This window comes from Nicotiana attenuata, chromosome 7 (assembly GCF_001879085.1).
Source record: "Nicotiana attenuata strain UT chromosome 7, NIATTr2, whole genome shotgun sequence".
In the NCBI taxonomy this organism is placed as follows: domain Eukaryota; kingdom Viridiplantae; phylum Streptophyta; class Magnoliopsida; order Solanales; family Solanaceae; genus Nicotiana; species Nicotiana attenuata.
In genome coordinates this window covers 3,383,865-3,402,054 of record NC_031995.1, presented here as the reverse complement: position 1 = coordinate 3,402,054, position 18,190 = coordinate 3,383,865, and the positions used below count along the sequence as shown (strand labels likewise).

At 39.2% G+C, this 18,190-nt stretch overlaps 1 pseudogene; it reads right to left on the bottom strand.

The window, feature by feature from the left end:
* Nucleotides 3,298-16,826, bottom strand: LOC109229781 (annotated as a pseudogene).

Below are 18,190 nucleotides of genomic sequence, written 5' to 3'. Positions count from 1 at the left end.
AGATATTCCCAAAAGTGGACCTGTCCCATTCTTCCACGTGTTATGTAAAAGAGGTGATAGCATGCATGTTATTTTTATTGTTGTTCCAGTGTTGTTTTACAATGTTTGTGAAAAGTGAGTGACTAAGCCACATTGTTTCAAAGCGAAAAATGGGTGTAGGTTTGTTAATAGTTTTTGTCAGACTTAGCATTAGTGGGCAGTGATCCGAATGTGTACGAGGCATGTGTGTGACCGTCGCGTCAGGGAAGTTTTCTAACCAGTCAGAATTCCTAAGGAATCTATCTAACCGCTCATAAATTTGGTGTTGCCGTCGTTTCCTTCTATTTGTCCATGTGAAACGTGGGCCCACAAAATCCAATGCAATCATATTAATGGTGCTGAGGCAGTTAAAAAAACAGTGCTTCAACTACTGTTTATGGGCCTTCCTCCAAACTTTTCAGAGGTGGCTGTTACTTTATTAAAGTCTCCACATAGTAGCCACGGGTAGGTATTATTTTTTGCTAATATTTCCAGGTTATTCCAAAGAATTTTTTTGTTTGCTAGTAACGTACTGGCATAAACTAAGGAGAGCAGCCAAGGTGTTGAGTTACTACTGACATGTATGTTTGCATGGATTTCCTGATCTGTCACAACTACTGGGTCCATCTCCAACTCTTCATGCTTCCATGTATGGACAGCTCCACCAGAGTAGCCATTTGCACTAATTTCAAATAAATCAGTGAAATTAATAAATTCCATGAGGTCATAATGGCTTTGCATGCGTGTTTTAGTAAGGCAGAGGATGGATGGGTTGTTCCAGTCCACAAGGTCTTTAAAATTGCGCCTGAATTCTTAGTTGTTGCAGCCTCTGCAGTTCCAAAGGAGTATCTTCAATTTGGGTTCATTTGTTATACGTGAGCTCCCACCCGGGGCCAGTGACATGGCAGGTGCGCAACTAAGCGATCCTCCATCAGTGTGGGGAGAATCAGAACTGCATATTTGTGGAGGATCGAGAAGGGGTAGGTGTGGATGTTCACTGTTATGTGAAGCACATTTTTTGGAACTGTGAGGAAATATCGTTTTTCTCTGTTTTCGTGAAGTATTATCGATAGTGATTCCCGTAGAGTGATGTGTTACAATATTTGATGTAGGATGTCTAGTGACTGCACTCCTTGTTAATTAAATTGATTATGTCTGCCTCCGGATTCAAAGGGGATAATGGCGCTGCTGGTAATGTCTCCATTGTTGTTGCCTCCTGTGCCTCCTCTTCGATATCCAGGTTTGCCGGTAGTTGTAATTCCTCCGTGTTCGGTGATGAGAGCAACGGGGGTTTAGGAATTTGTTGTTCCTCCTAGGCTTCTATGGTGATCTGAACCTGCAATGGTTGTTGCGTATATGGTTGCTGGTAGATCCCATGCATTTGTTACTGTCATTGAGTGGCTTCTGTGAGGTGGTTTACCATCTCCAATGTTGACATCTCCATGTTCTGCAAGGTTTCCATTCACACTTCTGTGTGGGGTTCCCAATCCTGTAGTTGGTCGTCGATGTCTTATGTGTTCTCTAGGAAGAACTGGACAAGCTGTTGTAATCCCACTACATCCAACCCAGGGATCGGTGGCAGGTGATGTATTGTAGGAATTGGCATCACTGGGAAGGCTGTTGTTTGGAAGTAAAGTGGTTGTGGTGGCATGCAGGGTGTTGGTGCATCTCCCTCATGTGTTGTGGGAACTGGTGGCGCTAGCGTTTGTTGGGACGTTGATGGTAGTGGCGATACATTTTTAGTAGAGGTGAAATGGAGATTGGTTCTATCGAAGGGAGTGAGGGGGAAGAGATAAAGTGGCCGGCTGGAAGGGGGTTTCTTGGGCTTGTGGGTGAGGTGACTGAGGGGAAGGGATTGGGTGAGTGATGGATGTGAGGGGTCTTGACAGCATCAATGAGAGTGTGGGTAGTACGGAGGGAGTAGGCTTCATAATTGGATATGATTTCATGCAGAGTAGTCTTTCTAGGAGGAGCATTTGGGGTGTTGTTGTTAGTAATAGAAATGTGTGAGTTATTGCTGCATGGGGTATTTTGCTTGTGTCCTTGAGTACCTTTGGGTGTTCCTTTTTTGGTATTGTTGTTGTTTGCTAGAGTCCGAATTTTTGAGGGCGTAGTAGAGGTATTAGCTGAAAAGGTAGATTTGGTATGCGGTACAGGTGGTGGGCAATTAGATGCTTTGGGTGAAAATAGAAATAGGTGATTTTTTTGGTTTTGATTGTAAGGGGCAGATGAAGGCTATGGTGATGGGATTTTGGTGTCAGTTTTCTCTTTCTTCTGTTTTGGTAGTTTATTTCCTAAATTCAGTTGACTAAGGACTATGAATTGGTTATTTTGTGCAAGGATAGTTGACTCTTGAGATATTGTAGAGGTGGAATAGGGAGCAGATGTCATTGTCCCCGAGTTTAGAGTGTTTCTAGGTGTTGAGGTAGTAGGTGTCATGATGTAAGTGTCTTTTCATATATCGTTTTCTTTTTTTTTTTACCATCAGTTTTGTCGACAAGTTTTACTTCTTGACTTTCCCAATCCTTTTTTTCATTATTATTAATGTTCGGTTTTTTTGCTTTTCTTCTTCTTTTTCTTTTTCTCGATTTTTTGGAAGTGAAGTTGGAGTGGTGTACCTTTTGTTGGAGTATGACACTGTCTTCCACTGTTCAGATGCTCTTTCTGGTTTGTCGCTTTCCTTAGTCGTTGCGGAAGTTGTTGCCTTATTTGGGCATTGGTATGGGTTGTGTCCCAGGCATCCGCATATTGTGCACAGTGGGTTGGTGTCTTCGTCGTGGATATCCTGCAGGTATTTTTCAATCATGACATTTCTTCGTAGTGGTTTCCCTAGTGGCACCAGGATACATAACCGTGCATACCGTCCCCTAGTTGTGTTGGTTGTGCAACTATCAATCTTTAAAACATCGCCAATCATTTGGCCTATTTTTTTTTCAGTATTTCAAGGTCATAGTATTCCGTGGGTAGTTCTTGAAGTCATATCCAGATGGTGGAAAAATTGATGTGGTTTGCGTTTGGGTTGAATTTTGGTTTCCATTTCCTGACCGTAAGGTACTGTGATCCAATAAAACAAGGTCCGTGGTTGATGATTCTTAGGTAGTGGTCGGTGGAAGAGATATTTATAAGGCAGTAATCATTTCCCAGGTCAATTAAGTTTAGGGATTCATATGACTTCCAGGTTTTTTGTACTTGGTTCGCAGCAAGTTGTACCCCATACATTTTCCCAGTAGTTTAATAATTATGGATTGTTTCCAGGGTTCATATAGTCTGGTTTTGTCCTCAAATGTGATGGGTATGAAGTTTTCCAGCTGCTGCATTCTCTTTACCCCTTGTGGAACCCAGCTCAACAACCTCAACGAGAAGAGGAATCCCTCCTTCCTAACCGATTTCTGCTCGTCCCTCGGGAATGGTAGTGAGGTTGGATAAAACTGCAACAGCCTTGTCAACCATCCCAGTAGCAGGGTCCATCAACTCTACGAGATATTTTACCGCACCAACCTATATAATACGAGACTTGTTCTCATGATGCATTGACAAGTTAAATAAAGTTGTCGTTGCGTCTTTCTTGCCCCTTGGAGTCCCATTTCCCAATAAATCAACAAGAGGTTTGATTGCTCCAGACCTCCCAATCTTCATCTTGTTCTCCTCCATCACGGAAAGGCTAAAAAGAGTAGCAGCAGAATTTTCTTTGGCCTCGGCACTCCCTGTCCGGAGGACATTAATCAGAGGTTCGATTGCATCAGCATTTGCAATGGCACACTTGTCGTTGTCATTAATTGACAAGTTGAGAAGTGTAGTAACAGCATGTTCCTGTACTTTCATGTATTTTGAGTGAAGTAGGTGAACCAACGAGCTGATAGCGTCACAATTTGCAATTACATACGGTTATCCATATTATGCTTGGCAAGTAACCGGAGTTCAGCTGTAGCATTTCTCTGCATATCAAGGGAAGTGCACTCCAGCTCCTCAATCAACTTTTTTACTTGCTGTTGTTCCCAAACGCACACGCAAGAATACATGGTCAACAAGTAATATAGGATTGTATGTCCAGATAACGTACCCACTGGGACTTGTGATTAACTATCCACTAAATCAAACTAAGACAATTAATCTATTCAAGTGAATCCTAAATTATGAATATTTAACTAAAATTAATCTAGAGTAACAAATTAAGAGATTAAAAAAACAACGACGACAAGCTTAAAGATGAATTCAATGGAAGATAATATTGTAGAGCTATAGGTTAGCTAACAATCTCGTTGAGTTTTCTACGTAGATTGTCTAATTAATTTATCTAGTTTATTTATTGACGGGGTTAATAATGCTCATAGCCTTCTACCGAAGTACAACTTGACTATTCAAGCTAACCTAATGCCTATATTCCTATGGAATTAGGATTAACAAGAACGCATTTATAATTCACGTATAATAACAAGAACGCATTTATATTGCTATCCTAACCGCAAATCTGTTCCCGATACTCGAGTTCAAGATCTCGCTCTACTCAATCATATATGAAATCTAGAATTCCCTCTCTCGACTTCAATCCTAGATTCGTAGATAGTATTCAATTGTTGAGCAAGCAATCAAATAATTAAGCGCAAGATTGAATAAATAAACCAATATGATAAAAAAAGTAAGAACAATTCAAGCTTCAAACTACAACGTTCATGCAACACCCAAAACTCTAGAACTAATAAACTATGAAACTAAAGGAAGAGAAGAGAAGAAAAACTAGTTAGAAGCCTCCTCCAAGCGTGGTGTGTCTTCCTTAGGTCTAAAGAATGTCAAAAGTCAAACGGTGACCCCCAAAATAACGTTTTACATATTTATACCAAGTAGGGTTGGGCCAAGACGAAATCTCCCTTTCCTGGCCAAATAGGAAAACTTGCAAACTTAGTGCTTTCCATACGTCGCACTAGTGCTTTTTCTTGTCAGACCAAAAACAATCCAGTTTCTGAACATTGGAAATTTCTGACATAAAATTACGCTAATGCCTCGCTCTGTGCCTCGCACTAGTGCATTTCTTCAGCAGTTGCTTCTTCCTTGAATTTGACGTCCAGAAATAATCCTCGACCCCTGAACACGATCCCGACTTAATCCCTTGAGCTTTTACTCAGACATCAAAGCTCCAAATAGATCGAATTTATTCTATAACATCTACATAGCTCAGAATCACTCCTACAAGGCATAAAATACACAATAAGTGCAAAACACTAGCGCTTATAGCTCAAACACAATTAAAGTGCAGTAAATTAGAGTGCGATAAGTGACTAAAATACGCAATTATAGCCTACCATCAACACCCCACAACTTAAACCATTGCTCGTCCTCGAGCAATCAAACTATACTTTATATAGACATGACCTCTTTAAATAATTCTCCTAACTCATCACACCAAGAATCTTTAAAATAGACTAAGCACAAGAGTATAACATCTTCAACTCAAGATTTGATTCACAAGTACCATGTATTATTCACAACTCATTCACTTGCTCTAACATAGAGGTCAATGACATTACCTTTCCTTCATGAATCATGTGCCCTCACACAATAAAAGAGAGTAGTACCACACACAATAAAATTCAAGAACAGTAAGGAACTCAAGATAGAAGAATTCACTCACTCTTAGAAATAACATTCATATGCCACAAAAGATGCACTATAGGCTTCCCCATTCAGTCTAGGATCAAGTAGGACTTTATTTGGTTGTAATGTAGGCTGCAGGACGACTAGGATACATTTAGATATAAGAGTGACTACACCTCCCTAAGAACTTTAATACATACTTTAACATTTTAAACCCCACATTTATGTCAAACGATAACTCCACCTTCACATCAATGTATATTAACTCCATGCTTCTTTTAGCATAATTACATCAAAAGTTGCCACTATCAAGGAATATATGCACAACAATACAACTATATTTTTTTTTCTTTATCAATTAACTACGATTCATAATAATCAGGCGGGTAAACTATATATATCTGGCTCAACAAAGAAACGCCTATATCACTTCCAAGACTGAACAAAATTACTATTTCGCTTTGCAAACACACGGGGCAAGTTCTAGACATCAAATGCAATGCAGAGAATAAGACACAATCTCACACACACATGGCACATAACTACACCTGGTTCAAACAAAACCCTTGGAAAAGAACCGTGGTACAAAGAAAAACCAAGGGGGAATTATTACACTACCTACAAAGAAAATCTTTTTGTCTTTTTTCTTTCGACTTAAATCCCTCAAGAAAACTGTCTAGGAGATCCATCGTCAGGAAAGGTTCCAATTTTCTGATTTTTTTTCGCAATCCAAAACTACTATACTAAGCTAAGATAGCATAGAAAATCACCCAAACAATCTCCTCACCCCAGACTTAAAATTGTGCAATGTCCTCAATGCACACTATAAATAATAAGAGGGTAAAAAAGACTCTCTGGTAGGCCAAAGGCCGAAGAATTAGCAGCTCACGGGTACTCAGACTTCCCCTAGGTATGATCCCTTGTGCGGGTACCTCACACTTAGTTTTAACCACCTGCTCGCTTTTGCACATGCCTATTGGCTTTGACTCCATGCTCCTACTCCTACAAAACACATAAATAATACTACAAAAAAATAACACAATAAAATAAAATATAAACAAAAGAAAAAGAAAAAAAATAGAATTCGGTTGCCTTCCAACAAGCGCTTGATTTAACGTCGCGCCACGACGCCATCACTTGCACCATTTTTTCATCCACTTTGAGGATATGAATTGCGCCCCCAATTTTGTATCAATTTTTCTGTCACTTTCCTGGGGCGGTGGTGTGAAAATAAAGGAACCAAGCAATAGGTATTGCATCTTGCACTTCTTGGCCTTTAAGTGAGGGATGTCGTTTTGTCTCCTTGGCATCAGAAATTTCAGAATATAAGCACTTTGTTCCTCATTCATTGACTCGTCCATAGGCTCGAACGGATTAATTCTCGTGACATCAACCAAGCACAATGTGGAACAATGGTTAGAATGAGGCCCGATGCGCTCCAACTCTAAAATCGCTTCACTTTTAACATCCTCACTTTTGCACACTTCATCAACCTTGGCATCATTAATAGTATTGTGGTCGAGTAGTTGGAGTTCCTCTTTTCGCTCCACAAGCTATCCATTATCCACAAAAATTGGTTGTAGGGCATAAGACGCCTCAACCTTTTTATTCAATTGACCCAGCAGGTCATGGATATCGAGCCAAATTGGTCTATCTCTTGCCTGAGCTCAGTTCTTTCGTCTATTAGTTGTTCTGCCATATTTCAAAGACCATCACGAAGAAACTTGTAAGCACGTAATTTTTGACCCGCACTATTTTTATAGTTAGTATTTCTAAAATATTTACTTATTTTAATTTTTATTTTCCGTAGGATTTTAGTCTACTTTTACTTTTAATTTAAATTTACAACATAAATTTGAAAACACAAAGAATAGTTTCATATTTTCTCTTATTTTTATTAAATTTAGGTCATTCGTATTTTTGTAGTGATATTATTTTAACGTTGCTTCAATTTTAGCCTATCTCTCCTTTCTTTTGTTTTAAGTATAATCTTCAAAAATAAAAAATAAAAGTAGTAGTTGCATATTTAATTTAATTTTAATAGCTTATTCTCCTTAATTAACATTAATTAGTATTTTGGTAGTATATCTTGTTATCAATATTATTTTTGTAAAAAGAAAAGAATGAAATTTTCAATTAGTTCTTATTTTTATTTCACAAGACCAACATTTTGAGCCTATTCAGGCCAAATCTTATGCCCAAATTCGGAGCCCACTTCTTCCCTAACCCAGCAGCCCAATTTCCCTTCAATCCTAGCCTTTTATTTCATTTAATCCAATGGTCCATATTAACCCCCTGATCCTATATAAGCTTGAAGAAGAGATCAGCCACCTCATCTCATCTCCTTCGCCAAATCAGTTGAATACTCCCTTCACTGCCGCCCAACGCCCAGCCTTGATCCACCGCGTCAACGAGCCTTCAACTCCACCCCACCAAATCTCCAAATTTCAGCCGCCATTTCCTACCAGCCAGCCTCCACCCAACTGCCAAAAACCAGCCCCTTCCCACCAAAAACTTGCCGGAAAACACGCAACACTCCCTCTTACTGCTCGTCGCCGTACTAGCGCTTGTTTCCAAGAACGAAGCGCACACACACACGGTCAAAAAAAGGAAACTAGTTTTTCTCTTCTTTAATGCACATAGGGTGAAACCTTTTGGTTAAAATATTTGGGAGTGATCGGAGATTATCATTAGTAGGAAAAGGGAAAAAGAAGAAAGAAAGACAAAGATGGCAGTAGGCGTGGTGAAAAAAGAGTAGGCCATTAGCCAAAACTGCGGCAGCTTTCTGGGGACGGATTCTAGGTCCTAAAATTTGCAGCCTTGTGCTCTAAAAGAAATTATAGCTTAAAGATATATTTGTAACATTTTTAAAAAAAAGGAAAAAAAAATTTGCTCAGTCCAATTTCGGGTTTTTGGGTTTGCTGATTCGAAATTCGATTCAATGTGATTCCCGTCATTGGTTCAATTCGCGGTTCCCAGTTCAATTTTTTCTATCTTGTTCATTTTTTTTGTTGTTGCAGGTTCCAATTTCGTGTCGGGTCTTGCACACAGTCAGTCCGAGCGTATCTTTGTACTTGATTTTACTAATTTAAAAGAAGCAATCTCAGGTTCAATTCTTACCACTCTTACTTTTATTTTTGCGTCAATTTTAAATGTGATATGTATAGCATGATACTTATCTGTTGTTTCTCAATTCTTCTCCGTTTACGTTCTGTTGGAATTATTATTTGCTGGAATTGTTTGGGTGCTTCATGTTTGGACTGTTTAAATATTGTATACATCTCTATGGGCCATGAGATTTGGGTTTTAAACAGGAAAAAGAAATTAGCATGCACTGACCTTCATTCATTCCTTTTAATTTATTTTATTTTTATTTTTCTTCCATAGCCGCTAGGAGCATGTTGCGGCCGTCAAAATCTGGGTAGGCAAACCTTTAGGATTTTGTTCGAATTTTCGAGGTAAGAGGTCATCCCCTTTTAGTTTATTATTGTTTCATCAGATGAATGCCCCGAAGAGTTTGTATATACTATTATCCGGGGTATGCCCCGAAGTGAATGTAAATGAAGGTCGATGCTGCATCGTGGAGGAAGCACAATGTAGGATAGCTTAGAGCTTTAGTATATTTTCTTCTAGTACTTTCTTTTCTTTTCTCTTATTTTTCTTTTATTAGACAGGGACGACCTCAAGCTTCTTTCGTGTTTATTTTCGCTTTAGTGTGTTTACACCTCAATCTGAGTACTCTTAAGAGCCAATTTGATCAAGTGCGCAACCGTGACCTTCTCGGGACTCGGAAAATGTCTAAAACCTTCTTCCGAGTCAAACGAACCCCCTTACCTTGAATCTATGGTGCAACTGGTTTTAGAGTCCAAATGTGTTTTGAAGAAAAATTCTTATTCAAAAAAAAAAACGGTGACCTGGCACACCAAAACCAAATGTCAGGTGGCGACTCTGAAAATCATTCGAAACACAATTTTTTTGTCACGTTAAAATTGAAAACCCTTTGGAGCTTCAAAATCACTTTTATTATTTAAAAGGGGTTAGTGGGTTAAAAAAAAGGGTGTGACAGCTTTGGTGACTCTACTGGGGAGTTGCAGGTACGAGCTGATACTATGATCTTATTGGCTTTTTAGAATATTCGGTAGAGGTTTTTATGTCTTTTTTATTTATTTTTCTGCTTTGTTTGATTTTCATTTTGTTTATGTTTTTTTATTATCTGCTAATTTTTTATTTTTTTACAATTTTTCCTTTATGTGTTACTACTTTATAACTGTCATCATTTGCATAATCCTGTGTTTTCTTCAACAAGTCTCGTTGTGCGCGTCACGTACACGAACTCTTTGTTGAGTCATCCTTATTTTAGGAGGGGGGCCGTCGGACGTATGGAGTGGGTGAAAAGTTTGAGCAGCCACTATCGACCATACGCTCCTCCGAATTGCCTTGTTAGTGAACCCCAAAAGTAGGTAAGCCTTTAGGTCATTTTTATTTGCATCATATCATTATGATCTAGCAGGGCCCGGTCTTAGGTGCCGTGTCCTTTGTAGGAAACCTGTCCAAATTGTGTCAAATGGGCCCGCCGGCCCAAAATGACAATCAATCATCCTATGTGCTAAATGTTGCATCTTTGAGGGTAGAAAGGTCATTTGCGGACTGATATTTGGGAAATAAGGGTGAAAAATAAAGTAAGAGAGATTATTGAGGGTTTATCACTTTTATTTTCTTGCCCAGTTTTCTAAAAAGATTAAAAAAGAAAAAAAGATGTTACACTTTCTTATCATTTTTTTTAAAAAAAAGATAAAAAAATAGTTTTTCCAAATTAGCTGCATTTTTTTAAAAAGCTTTCTCCCATATCCAATCCTCCAAACTACGCATACCTTATTTTCGTCTTTCGGGGCGGGATACGTAGGCAGCCCACATAGGGTCTGGTCTTCCTAGTGAGTTAGGTTCTTGGCTTCGGGGGTTGTAGCCAAATCTTGCATGTCTAGCCACGTTTGGCCACATTGGTCATTTCACAAAATAGGCCTATTTTTTCAAACTGGCTTGTTATCCCATGTCTTAGAGCCCTAAGTCCACAACAAGGTTTCCTCTCAGTTAAGGTCCATTCCTGTTGAATTTGCATGTCTAGCCACTTTTGGCCACATCGATCATGCTTGCAAAATGGGGTTATTTTCGCGAAAGTGGTTCAGTGACCCATGTCTTAGAATCTTGAGTCCACAACTAGGTGTAATATTATTTTAAGGCCCGTCCTTGTTGAGTTTGCATCTCTAGCCGCGTTTGGCTACATCGGCCATCTTTGCAAAATGGGTCATTTTTGCGAAGCGATTTCTAGGGCCATAATTTTTAGAAGTTTGAGGCCATAAGTCTTAGTGGGGCATTTCCATGTCTTTGAGGTCACCTTTGTTGAGTTTGCTAATAGCCACCCTTGGCCACGTAGGCCATTTTGCAAAAATAGCCCAATCACATCTTGCATGTGTCCAATAGGAGGTGTTGTGGTGTCGCATAGTGTCTCGAGTCACTAACTCTATTTGGTCTTATTTTTCTTATTAAGGTATGGATACATGTACCAGAGCTCGATCATGACAGATACCCTAGGACCATTCCAGTCAGGACCGTTACATACATGAGCTGCTTGAGGATACTTTTATGTTTTGAGTCTGTCATTCGTGTTGTCTTTTACTTTCTAGTCTTCTACATTAGTATCGAGTCTTTTAGGTGGTATCACAGTTTGTCATAATCTAGTTGAATTTTTTGAATCTTTTGTTATCGTAATTCCTTTGATGTATTTGGGAAAAAAAGTTATAAATGAAAAATCAAAAAAGATTTTGGTTTTAGTTTATTTTGTCCATTACATTTCCAGAACTACGCTTGATCGGATTCATGTAGAATATGATACGTAGGCAACCTACATAGGGTTCGATTGAATCGTTTTTGAAAATAAAAGAGAAAAGGAAAAAAAGAGAATGAAGTTGTGGGACGTGAGGGGTGAGAGAATGAAAAGAGTGATAATTAGATAGAAAAAGCGAGGAAGAAAAATGAGCAAGCCAAGAAGTGCTAGAAAAGAAATAAAAGCGAAGATTGAAATGAACAAAATTTGGATGATGCCAAGTGACCTTGTGACCCTCAAAGTCATTTTAAAATCGTCAATTTTTGCTAGGTGCATTGCACGCAATGTGATATTTTTATCTGATAAATGCCCTAACGCTAACATGTTGGCTTTGTTTTGCTCCTTTTTGTTACTTTCATTGTTATCATAACAGAAGGTGGTTAGTTTGTGGCATTCTAGCGAGTCATCCATACAACACAAGGTCAAAGAGCAAGGTAGCCATGGCTAGCAAAGACTTGGACACAGGTGTATTTGACCCGTCGAGGGAGATTGTGGAGTCGGAATCTGAATTGAAGGAGGAGGTCTGAAGGTTGAAACAGCAGATGGCAAAAATGTATCAGGCTTGTATCAGGGGGCATCCTCCACCTTCATTTCCCTCTAACTACACTGAAAACCCTGTAACTATCCCACCACTATCACAAGCCCAGGTTCCCATTACCGTTGACCTTTCCCCTCAACATGCACCAGGCTTTACCCCTTACCACAACTATCATGGCACCTCGTTCAAAACATTCCATGCTCCGCCAGCCAAAACAACCTCATACCCTGCTCCGACACCCACTCCTGTTTTTGTAGCCCCTCCACAAGCTACCCCCACCGATTGTCACGACCCAAATTCTCCCTCCGTGAATTATCGTGGCGGCACCTAGTCTCTACGACTAGGTAAGCCTAACATTTGCGGAAAAGAAATCAAAAAACTTAGATATTAACAACTATCAGAAACAAATAATTTAAATGAAACTTTTGAGATGCCACCCGGCATATACAATAATCAACTTCCGAAAATATACACAACTCTCCCAAGACCCAGAACACCGTAAGTCACAAGCTTCTACGAATCTCTAACTGTTCTATACATCTGTACTAGAATAAATAAAAGGGAAGCAACATCAGAAATGATAGAAAGGGACTCCCAGGTCTGCGGACGCGGAAGATGTACCTTGAAGTCTCCGGAATGGCAGCAACTGAACAACTAAGAACGCGGCTGGTAGGAGGTACCTGGATCTGCACACGAAAATATATGCAAGGAAGGGCATGAGTACAACACAACGGTACCCAATAAGTGCCGAGCCTAACCTCGATCGAGTATTGATGAGGTCCGGTCAGGACCTACTGGTATATGTATAATAAAAACAAGACAGAATGAAATATCACAGTAAAATAAAGACTGAATTTCAACAAGGAAGTCATAGGAGGTAACAGGTCAGTACACAAAGATAATAATAGGGGATCTCCCGAGATACCGTCTCGTAGTCCCAAACATAAATATGCAGGGGGATCTCCCGGAATATTGTTCCATAATCCCAAAGTAAATATGCAGTTTAGACAACGGAAATAACAAGTACAGCAAGAAAACCTACAGTTTGGACTAAGATCAAGTCAAGGGAAAACAGGAAATTCACTAAACATGATGCACAGAGTTCAGATAAACAATTAAGGCAAGTAGACATGCTATTCTAAGATAACGGATACTACACATGCTGATATAACTCAAATAGGAAGAAAATAGGTTATTACTCAGTAGAAATCGGATTTTCACAACAATTAGCCCTCTTACGTACTCGTCACCTCACATACACGGTGCTCACATATCAAACAGTACCAAATCCTATGGGGAGTTCCCTCCATTGCTCATCCCAGAACCTCAAAACCCCGCAAACGACCATTTCCACGCCCATAACACCCCTATCTACGTGGAAACCATGCCACACTCCACTTAACCAATTTCAAGCCCGCCTGAGTCTGATGAAAAGGATCTGCTGATCAGGAACACTATATGGTTCAGGAGCTTAAGAAGTTGACTAGCCGGATTCAGGGCGTCAAAGGAAGCAAAGGGATTGAAGGGCTGAACTATGAGGATCTTTGCATACAACCCGATGTCGAACTGCCCGAGGGGTACAAACCTCCTAAGTTCGAAATGTTTGATGGTACGGGTGATCCAAGGGTCCATCTGAGGACTTACTGCGACAAGTTGGTGGGAGTAGGGAAAGACGAGAGAATCCACAGGAAGCTTTTCATGAGAAGTTTGAAAGGAGACGCATTATCTTGGTACATCAGCCAAGATCCCAAGAAGTGGTCAAGCTGGGTAGGCATGGCATCTGACTTTATGGACAGATTCAGGTTTAGTGCGGAGAATGCACCAGACGTGTTCTATATACAGAATCTGAAGAAGAAGCCCACAGAGACGTTTCGCGAGTATGCTACTCACTGGAGGTTCGAAGTTGCTAAGGTCAGACCTACCTTAGAAGAGGAGCAAATGAACAAGTTCTTTGTCCGGGCTCAAGACCCACAGTACTATGAACGGCTGATGATGATTGAGAACACAAGTTCTCCGACATTATCAAATTAGGTGAAAGAATTGAAGAAGGTATCAAAAGCGGTATGGTTACAAACTTCTAGGCCTTGCAAGCTACAAATAAGGCCTTATAGTCCGGTGGTGTGTCCAAGAAGAGGGACGTAGGGGCCGTGATGGTTACACAAAGGACCAAGTCTCCCCTCAAATACCAAACTTACCCAACACCTCCACTCATATATCAGCCAACTCCAAATTACCAAGCACCCTCACCCCCGTACCAAGCTCCTCCACCAACTTATCAGTCATCTCCACCTTCTACATGTCAACCTGCTTCACCCAGATACTCCCAAACCACTCATGTCTACCAAATCTATAACGCTCAACCATCCCATTATCAATCACCCCCCGCACGCCAAAACTTCCCTAGACCTCATACAAATTTTGATCGCAGACCTCCAAAACAGTATACAGCCATCGCCGAACCCATTGACCAGCTGTATGAGAGACTCAAAGCTGCTGGTAATGTCACCCCCATCCCTGGTAAAAAAATACTCATTCAGATAGGGATCTCTGACATTCTAAAAGGATTTACAATTTGCTTCATTTGAGCCAAAAAGGTATATTTCAAAGACACAAGTGTCATGAGGAAGATGATTAGTGTTTGGTCATGATCATAATTATTTTTCTTAAGTTTGTTCATAATCTTAATAAGTTCTCATATCAAACTTTTAGCGATGCCACTCTTGGACTTTGCCACTCTGGACTAAATGTGCTCCCTCATCCTTCTCTATGTGTTACATTTTATTTCCCAGATTTCCTCCCTTGCTTTTTTCAGAAAATTACTAATAATGTGTCTCATCCTTCAATTCTGTACTACACTACCTATTTGAGTTAAATACTCTGAAGGCTTATCCTTAAAGTAACATTTATGTCCATTACATTATTTGTATTAGCCATGTTATTAGAGTGTATAACAGGGAAGTCCGATGACTGAGTATCAAAAAAACTAAATGTCTAAAAGTCATACATATATGAATATTACTTTAACTCATTTATTCCACAAGCATATTTACAAAGAAAAGGAATATCCACTATGAAAATTTAGCAGTTATGCAGATTTAGCAGTCATGTTGGAACTACATCAAGGTTACTACAACAAGGACAATCAAATTGTATATTTGTTACAACTTGTCCATGGGATTAACAACATCATACATGAAAAATAACATTGCGAAGAGATTTGATATGATCTGCTTGATCCTCTTTATGCTTTACTAACAAAGGCCGACGGTCTGATCCTAATTTATTGAGATGCCTCACTACTGTATTTTGAAATGTGCGGATCCATGAATCATTAGTCAAGACTCGATCAAGCCTTTTCCAGACCCTTTTTTTAGGACACCAATTAATACACCGGGTATAAATTGAGCCAACAACCCAGCATCTGATACCCTACAAAGATCAAGACATTCTGCAAAATCATAGCTTTTTGAGGCTCTATATGGTCCGCCTCCCAACTTTTCACAAGGTCCCAGAATAACATTAAAGTCCCTCCTATACATCATGCACCATCAATCTGTGACTCTGTATTCACCAAACTTTCCCAAAGATCTTTCCTCTCAATAGAGGGACACTTAGCATAAACAACAGTTATAAAAATCCCAGCATCATCATTATTTGTTTCAAACCGTAGAGTCATTTATTGGTCATCCATACTTGGCACAGTAGCATTCGCATACTCTGTCCAAAAACACCATATTTGTCCAATATCATTCGACATACAATGTTCAAAACCCTAAAATCTTTTGTATCCTTCTATTTTTTGTTTGTGAACAAATGGTTCAAAAATAGCAGCAAACTGAACCTTATTCATCCTTACTAAGTTTTTAAGCCTATGATTGGCTTTTTGGGGTCTCATTCCCCTTATATTCCAAAATATAGCACTGATCATAAAATCAGTTAAGATTGTTGGCTTTGTGTCCTCCCCTCTGAGCGAGGTTTGTATTTTAATTTACCTTATTTTCCACTTTTCTTGCTCCTACTTCTGCTTTTGCCTCAACTTCTTCCACTAGGTGTCAGCCCTTCATTATCTACCACCTGTTTTAGATGTTGATGATAGCTATCTTCTTGATCATTAATCAAGCTATCAACATGTTCATCTTCCGAGTTATTTGAAGATTGCACCTCAAGTTGTTTTGAGCAATCCTTCTTTGTTTTTTGGAGAGTCATCTAATGTTTCCCAAGATCCACCACCAACTGAATACCCAGTTGGTTTATAATTTCTGATCCTAGACTTGACGACTCCATTATATATTTCTCCACTCTCTGAATATTACTGTCTAATTTTTCAATAGAGTCCTGCTTTAGTTTTCCCTAGACTTCTGAGCTGGTTTGTGGTGTTTCATTTATCTTCTCCTCCTCATTAACTATATTATTGGAAGTTCCCATTTTGTGACTTGTCCATGCTATTTGATCCTCGTCTTGACTGGCTTTTTTCCTTTCCTTTTGTGAGGTTATCTGTGATCCTTTGCTTGCCCTCTTTCTGTTCCCCATCATCATGATTATCCCCGGTTTGAATGTCACATTTGGTTTTGTCTGCATCTTTCTTTGCACTTTCATTTCTTTTTTCTTTCTTCTTGTTCTCTTCCTCATGGTGTTATCTTCTTCTGTTCTCTCTACCTTTTTTGCATTGGTTAATTCTTCCTTTCCTGTATTCTCTATCTTGGTACTTTCTTCCCTTTCTGCATTTTGAGGATGGCTTTCTTTTTTGTTATATTGTTTCTCTCTAGTTTCATTCACTTTCCCTACTCCATGTTCTATCATCTTTTCTATATCAACTGATCCTTTGTTACTTGCCTCATCACGGAAGTTGTTTATATGTTGATTATCCTGCTGTATTTTTTTTTCTATTTGATTTCATTTTCCTTCTTGTCTGCTGATTTGTTACCCTCTTGAGCCTTTTCTTCAATTCTTTCTAATTCCCTCTGTTTTGCCTATTTCTTCTTCTCTAATACCCTACATTCAATCAAAGAACGTTCGAGTTTTTTACAGTGCCTGCAATACTTGGGGATCCCTTCATACTCCACCATCTGTGTAAATCCATTCAATGGTGATTCTTCATCTTCTGATCCCACCCAGACACTAGTTGGCAATGGTTTCGATAGATCGACTTCCACTCTAACCTTCGCCATACTAGGAGGGGTTCTACAAGAATTCGCAATATTTATCTCTAATGGAGTCCCAACTTCACTAGCTACTTACTTGACATAGTGCCAAGTGTGCATGTGAAATGATAGTTGAGGTAATAGAATCCAAACTGGAACAATTAGGATGTCTTCTTCCGAATTGAAAACTAGCGTCCATTTCTGAAGCCACATTTGACGGCCCTCAATCTCCATTACCCTCCTGAACCATATAGTGTTGACATCCTCATCATTGGTAAAATCCAGAAATACATTGTGATTATCATAAAATCCAATTTTAACCGATCCCTTTAGTGCAAATTTCTCCGAAAATCTTGACCTAATTTTCTCAATTTGTGGTCTGATTTTGATGAATCTTCCTCAATAGTTCTTCTACATTCCTATGCCAGGACTCCATAGTAGTCTTTGGCCTTGAATATCAGAGCAGGAATTCCGTTATGCGTAGTCTATATTGCAATTACTGCTTCGCATCCATGTCGAGATGACATCGCGGATGTGGGTGCGACAGAAGTCACTCTAGTGGCATATGAATTGTTCCCTGTGTTTCCTTCCGTAGGTTGAGTCGGTCCAGCTTGGTGTTTTGATTGGGCTATCGTATGCGCCGGATTGGAGCCGTCCGGTGGCTCCATATATAGTTATTACTTACTCCCTCCAGTCCAAAATAGGTGACCAATTCACTTTTGGCACACCCATTAAGAAAATATTAAATTCTATACAAAAATATCTAGTATGACTAAATTAATCTTAATTAAATATTTAATGTGAGGAGTAAGAAAACTTTTTTGGGATATGTATATAAGGGTAATTTTGTAAAAACAAATTGAATATTTTCTTGATTATATAAATGGACACTTATTTTGAACCAAAATAAAAAAGCAAATTAGTCACTTATTGAGGACCGGACGAAGTATTTAACAAAGGTACTAAGTGATAACAATTTTTAAGTATTTTAAGAAAAGAATTATGTAGCTTGAATACCTAGGT